At 41.3% G+C, this 6605-nt stretch overlaps 1 pseudogene; it reads right to left on the bottom strand.

Moving 5' to 3' along the window:
- Positions 1–3366: 3366 nt before the first annotated feature.
- On the bottom strand, positions 3367–5608 carry LOC116911577 (annotated as a pseudogene).
- Between the last annotated feature and the right edge of the window lie 997 nt (positions 5609–6605).

Here is a 6605-nt window from a genome sequence, read left to right on the forward strand (position 1 = left end):
TGTCATCTGGACTTGATGAGGAAGCTAACGTTCCTAGAAAAAAATAGAATTTTCAGAGAAAGAAGAATAAAATCAAAAGTAGGCTTGTGTGAAGGAAGAGGAAAGGGAAGAGTGTACATGGATGTGAGCTGAGCAGCATCCCTGCTGGGAAATCCCACAGAGATTGCTCTGTGGCTCAAAGGAAGGACAGAAGAGGGAACAACAATGGCTGAAGTGATTGATCAAGAGTTTGTAATGCTCCCGCAGCAGCCTAGGTAAAGAAAACTGAGAATATTAACCCAGGAAATCTTTTTAAGTTTCTAAGCTGTGAGTATGTGTGTCCACACACATGTGTGTATGCCCATAAAGGATATTGGATCCCCTGGAGCTGGAGTTGTAGGCAGTTGTAAACCACAAGACATGGGGTTTAAGAACTAAACTGAGGTCCTCCAAAGAACAGGACATATTCTTAACTCGTGAGCCATCTCTCCAGCCCCATCTGCAAGCTTGTTGCTTCCTGGTCTCATATCTAGATTTTCTCTTCTCTTGTCCCTGTTCCTAGTATCCTACATAATTGTTCTTTCCATTACATTCAAATCTCTGTGACAGACAATGTGATCTGCCTGTCAATCTCTCAGCACTGCCTCGCAGCTGGTGACAGTGATGTTATTATTTACTGTCACTTGCTAGACTTACAACTTCAGCATTTAAGAAGCTGTTTATGGCATCCTAAGTACTTTAACTGATGACAAGGGCAGATCCACAAGATAGAAAGGATTTTACTGTCAGCTTCCCGGCTTACAGTTAAGAGCATTGGAAGGAAGGAGCCCTGTTATTGTTTGGTTGCCATGAAACAGAGGTGATATTGCTTGTTCTGCAAAATTGTGAAGAACCAAAGAAAGATGTCGATGAAACACTTAAAATAGTTAGAGAGGGCTGAAAGATGGCTCAGTGGTTAAGGATGCTTTATGTGCCCACACAAAGATCTGGGTTCAAATCCCCATCATCCATCCATATGAAGAGTCAGTTATGCAGTCATGAGCATGTATAAACACAGCACTGTGAAGGGAAGCACAGGAAGATCACTGGGGTTACTGACCTCCAGGTTCAGTGAGAGAGCCTGTCTGAGAGACTAAAGTAAAGAGAAATAGAGTAGGACTTTGATGCTCTGCTGTGTGTACTCATGTACAACACACACACGCACACACACACACACACACACACTAGCATAACACAAGCAAATGTGTCTGGCAATCACATTTCTCCTGGGGAAGAAGAGTTACCTGTGCTTGAGAGAGTTAGTTCACTGCTCTAGGAACGCCATTTCCCCTGTCTCCACTGGCAGCCAGGAAGTGACACCTGGACACAGCTGCCCTTTCTATAGGTGACTATCAGGAGAAAGAACCCCACCCAAGCTATTTATCTTTTGAGAGTAGAAAAATCAAGCTAATTCAATGATTTTGTCTTTTCCCATCGAAGATCATCTGGGGCTGCAGGACAGAATGTTTTTAAATTATACCTTATTTATTGAATATAATGAAGTAAAAATTAATAATTTAAATATGGCATAGAGATGCATGCAGTAAAGATATGTGTCATAGAAAAGTAATGGGATGCAAAAACAGTTATGAAGAAAAATACTACATTGGTGTAATATTTTACTTAAATGTGCTATATTGAAATACTTCAGGACTGGAGAGATGGCTCAGTAGTTAACAGCACTGACTGTTCTTCCAGAGGTCCTGAGTTCAATTCCTAGCAACTACACAGTGGCTTACAGCCATCTGTAATGGGATCTGATGCCCTCTTCTGATGTTGTGAAGACGTCTACAATGTACACATATACATAAATAAATAACGCTTTGAAAAAAGAGAAATACTTCTAGATTTGCTTAGAATTATAAGAATAATAACCTAACTGCCATTTTCTCAGATTCTTCTTCTTCCTCTTCTTCTTCTTCTTCTTCTTCTTCTTCTTCTTCTTCTTCTTCTTCTTCTTCTTCTTCTTCTTCTTCTTCTTCTTCTTCTTTTCTTCTTCTTCTTCTTCTTCTTCTTCTTCTTCTTCTTCTTTAATAAAACTTTACTCCAACACCACAGCAAGGTTGTTGGTATTTATCAATGAGGATACAAGGTAGAATTAATTCCCTGAAAATCTGGTTGAATCTGATACTGTTTCCAGCTCTGGTAATATTTATTTTTGTTCTGTCTTTGGAGACCTCTTTGCTGACATAAGGAATGTTGAGAAACTACTTCCTTATAGAAGATTAATTTTCTGTTTTAAATTTGTGTGTGTGTGTGTGTGTGTGTGTGTGTGTGTGTGTGTGTGTGTGTACATGAGTGCAAGCATCTATTGAGGCTAGAAGTGGTGTTGGGCAGTGTCCTGCCTATAGGATGTGCAGGGATAAAGATGGAGCAGAGACTGAGGGAATAGCCAATTAATGACTGGCCCAACTTGAGGACAATCCCACTGGAGAGAGCTAACCCCTGACACTATTAATGATATTCTGCTATGCTTGCAGAGAGGAGCCTAGCATAACTGTTTTCTGAGAAGCTTCACCCAGTAGCTGATAGAAACACACACAGAGACTGACAGCCAAAAATCTTGTGGAAAAGTGGGGAACAATATTGAGGGAGCTGGAGGCGTCAAAGACACTACAAGAGCTACAGAGTCAACTAACCTGGGCCCATGGGGCTCACAGAGACTGAACCACCAACCGAAGAACATACAGGGGCTGAACCTAGTTCCCTTATACATTTGAAGCAAATGTGTACCTTGGACTTCATGTGGGTCCTCCAACAACTGGAGTGGGGGCTGTCTCTGATTATGTTGCCTGCCATCGCATCCCCTACCTCTAACTAGGCTGCCTTGTGCCTTAGCAGGAGAGGACATGCTTAGTCCTTCTGTGACTTGATGTCCCAGGGTGGGTTGTTACCCATGGGATCTTCTCCTCTGAGAAGAAAAGGAGGTAATGGGAGAGAGAGATTTGTGAGTATGGGACTGGTTAGAGAGGAAGGAGGGGGTATGAATGGGATTTAAAGTGGATACATGAATAAATTAATGAAAAGAAGTAATGTTTGCATTTTTAAAAGAATTAAGGGCATAGGTTTAATAAAACATACCTGACCTGTAAAGTCTCAGCTGTGCTGATCTGTCTCTTCAAAAAAAGGTTTGTAGATTTTGCCTTATCCAATGGGTGCTGAGTCTGTGCTGCACAAGGGCAAGATCACAGGCATCTGATTTCTCTAGGAGCAATCTCAATGCTTGGAAAAGGGGTCCTTTGATGTAATTTTTCATATTCTTTTCTTTCTAGGGCTTTTTTTCACTATAGTTAAAACTCATTCTTATTTCTTTTTATTGGCTTAGGAGAGTTTCTAACTTTCTATGAATTAAGGCCACAATAGATTTTTTTTTCCATCTCTGGAATGTATTTGCTTTCCCCAAATACTGTTCTTTCATAGTAATAAAACTCAACACCTGGGTATGCTTTGGTACAAGTCTTTCTCCAGCATGTTTGGGCATAAACCTGGCAGTTTTCTTCTCCAGGTTTCATTTTTTTTCAATTACAGCCAAGAGTTCAAACTCTGAAGCAAAATTCTGGCAAGATCCACACCAAGGACAATAGAAATTAACCACCTAGTGAGCTTTCCCTTGTAAAACATTTTCATTAAAAGTCTGTGATGTTAAATCTATGGATGCTTGTAGAAAAAGAACATAAAACCCCAAATTTTGAGGGAATAGCACCCCTGTTTCAGTAAAGTGGATAAACTTTACTCGACTTTGGGCAATAAAGGCTTATCTCAGAGTATATTATTTTTCCCCCTTAGGTATAAAAAGAATGATACAGTTGGCAGTCTACCCTGCCCACATTGAGCAGTCCAGTTAATGTCCTGGCCATTCTTTTCCATTCTGGCATTAAGACCTGACAGGGATGACACCATGGAGACCAGGAATCAACCATCCGGACTCCATCATGCTTTCTTTATTTAACTACCTCACTGAAAGTGGTTGGTGGAAGAGGGACCACAGAAGGTTTTATGATCCTCTAGGAAATTCCAGATCTGTTCAACAGAGTGATGCCCTTCATACTCACAAATACTGGGCTGTTTGGTACTAGTGTTAGTGGATAAGCCTGAATGTTATACATTTTGCTGAGTCCTTTATGAACTGTACAATCTAAAGCACTGACTTTAAGCTGATTATAGAGAATCATTGATATCCTTTGTGACTCTGGTATTAGAGCTTGACATGATAGACAGACACCAAGGGACAAAGAAGTCAATAAACCATGGTGCTTTGTCACTAGCAGGGTTATTTAGAGGTTCAAGCATGGTGACATGGGAATTAACACTTTCTTTGGCAGTAGCAAGCATATAATACAAAGGCTCTTCCTTCAGTAATGAATTTCATATTCTTTGATTCCTTGCCCTTTAAACATTGCTGGATAGGCATAAAAACCCAGAAATCACTACAAATTTCTGGTGCAGAGGAGTAGTTAAACTTGCCAATTGAAATATGCTTATTTTAAAGTGGTTTATATTTTTCAACTCAGAATCCTTTGAATTTATTTTTTAAATGAAAATATATGAACGAGCGATGATGTACCCAATGTTCCTCTAGTTTATTTGCTAAAAGCCAGTCAAATTGTCACATCTGTGGTAGAGAGTAAGGAAAATAGGACTGAGGTACAGAGAACTTTATAGGTTACCCAAGGTCACACAGCTAAATTAGCCAGTCTTAGTAAGAAGCCCTCATGTTATCAGGTTACATGTCTTAGATATCACAGTCTTTAACACCTATTAGACATGAAACATGAGGGATATTCAGGAATGGTCCACTTGAAATACACGTGGCCATGCTCCTGGAAGGTTCTGAAGTGCCTTGCGGTGCATGATGAACTGATGGAGTACTAAGTGCAGTATTTGGTGAAATATCTGATGAAGCTTCTGGCCCAAAGAAGCTATGGCAGTAACGTAAGAAATTCAGGGTTAGATTTTAGCAGTGTGGGGAGATTCTCAGTGATGGGAGAGCAATTACTAGATACTTGGTTTGAGACTGAGTATTTATGTCAGAAGGAAATGGATAGAGAGGGCTGGGAGTGAATTAGAGAGAAGGAAATGAAGTGAAAAGAGAGAGGGTGAAAGGAGGAGGAAAGAAATAGAAGGGGGAGGAAAGCAGAGGAAGAGAGAGAAGTGGAAAGGAAAGGATGAAGAGAGAAAATGGGAGAGAGAAACAGATGAGAGAGATAATGGGGAAGAGACAGTAGAGAAAAAAAAGTGGGAAGGAGATAGGGAAGGGACAGATAGGAAGGAAGGAAATAGGACAGAAAGGAGAGAGAGAGAGAGAGAGAGAGAGAGAGAGAGAGAGAGAGAACCCAGTGCTTTATCTCTTGGAATGTCAGCAGTAATTCTTTGGAGACAGGGCTTTTGGAAATGTAAATCAATTAAAAGGGAAGCATTTAGAATGGGTGCTAATTCAAGCAGAGTGGGATCTTCCTAAGAAGGAGATTGGAGTGTCTCAGATATATGCATACAGAGAAAAATGCATAGCATACAGAGAGGTGGCTGCTGGTAGCAGGAGGAAAGCTTCAGAAAGAATCTAAGGTGTTCCTACCTTGACCAGTGTTTCCATTTCTGATCTGTGAGGCTAGCATAACTTCTGTTGAGGATGGCAAGATGACTCCACAGTTAAGAGCACTTACTGTCCTTACAGATGAGCAGAGTTTGGTTTCCAGCGTTAGTGTCAGGTGACTCACTCTGCCTATAGCTCCAGTTACTAGGGATCTGACATCCGTCTTTTGCTTCCTGGGGTCACCCTGAACAAGGTGTATGTATTCACATTCATCATCAAATGAAGCAGTTTGGACAAGGGCCATCTTCTTCATCAAGGGTTGCCTTTGTCGTAAAGAGACTTGCTTAAATCTCCTAAGAAGGCCTTCTTTCTTCCACACTCTAGACACTCACCATCAAACTAGTTTCCCCTCCACCCCTCCATCTCCCCTACATGGTCATGGAGACCCTCCCCCTGCCCTATTCTCAACACCCAGTGGTATCGTGATATCATTTGTCCCAAATCCTGGTGTTTCCCACCTGAGCAAACAAGGACTGAGGACCCCTATTACTGGACTATGTTCTGTCTCCACTGAGCAGCTTGTCAGAGGCACACAGGTATCCCAGCAGCAAGGCAGACATGGAGTCTCTCTCTCTCTCTCTCTCTCTCTCTCTCTCTCTCTCTCTCTCTCTCTCTCTCTCTGAGATATGTATGTGTATAAGTGTGTATGGTACACATAGTGAAGATCAGAGGACAACCTTATGTGTCAGTGACAGTGTTGTGCTTTGTTTTCGTCAGTCTTCATCACTGCATTCTCCAGCACGCTTGGCACCTAAGCTTCAAGAGATTTCTTTCTTCGCCACCAGCTCCCTGAATGACTACTGAATTACAGGCATGTGCTACTGTGCCTCACTTTATGTGGATTCTAGGGAAGCATAATTGAGTCTCCCTACTTGCAAGGAAAGTGCTTTGACTACTGAGCTATCTCCCCAGCCCCTAACGTCTCTTGATATGAGTTTTTCAGGAATCTGAAGGTTTATTCACTGGGAGCTTGTAAAAATGATCTAGAAAAAAATGA

The sequence above is a fragment of the Rattus rattus genome, chromosome 10 (genome assembly GCF_011064425.1).
Source record: "Rattus rattus isolate New Zealand chromosome 10, Rrattus_CSIRO_v1, whole genome shotgun sequence".
In the NCBI taxonomy this organism is placed as follows: Eukaryota; Metazoa; Chordata; class Mammalia; order Rodentia; family Muridae; genus Rattus; species Rattus rattus.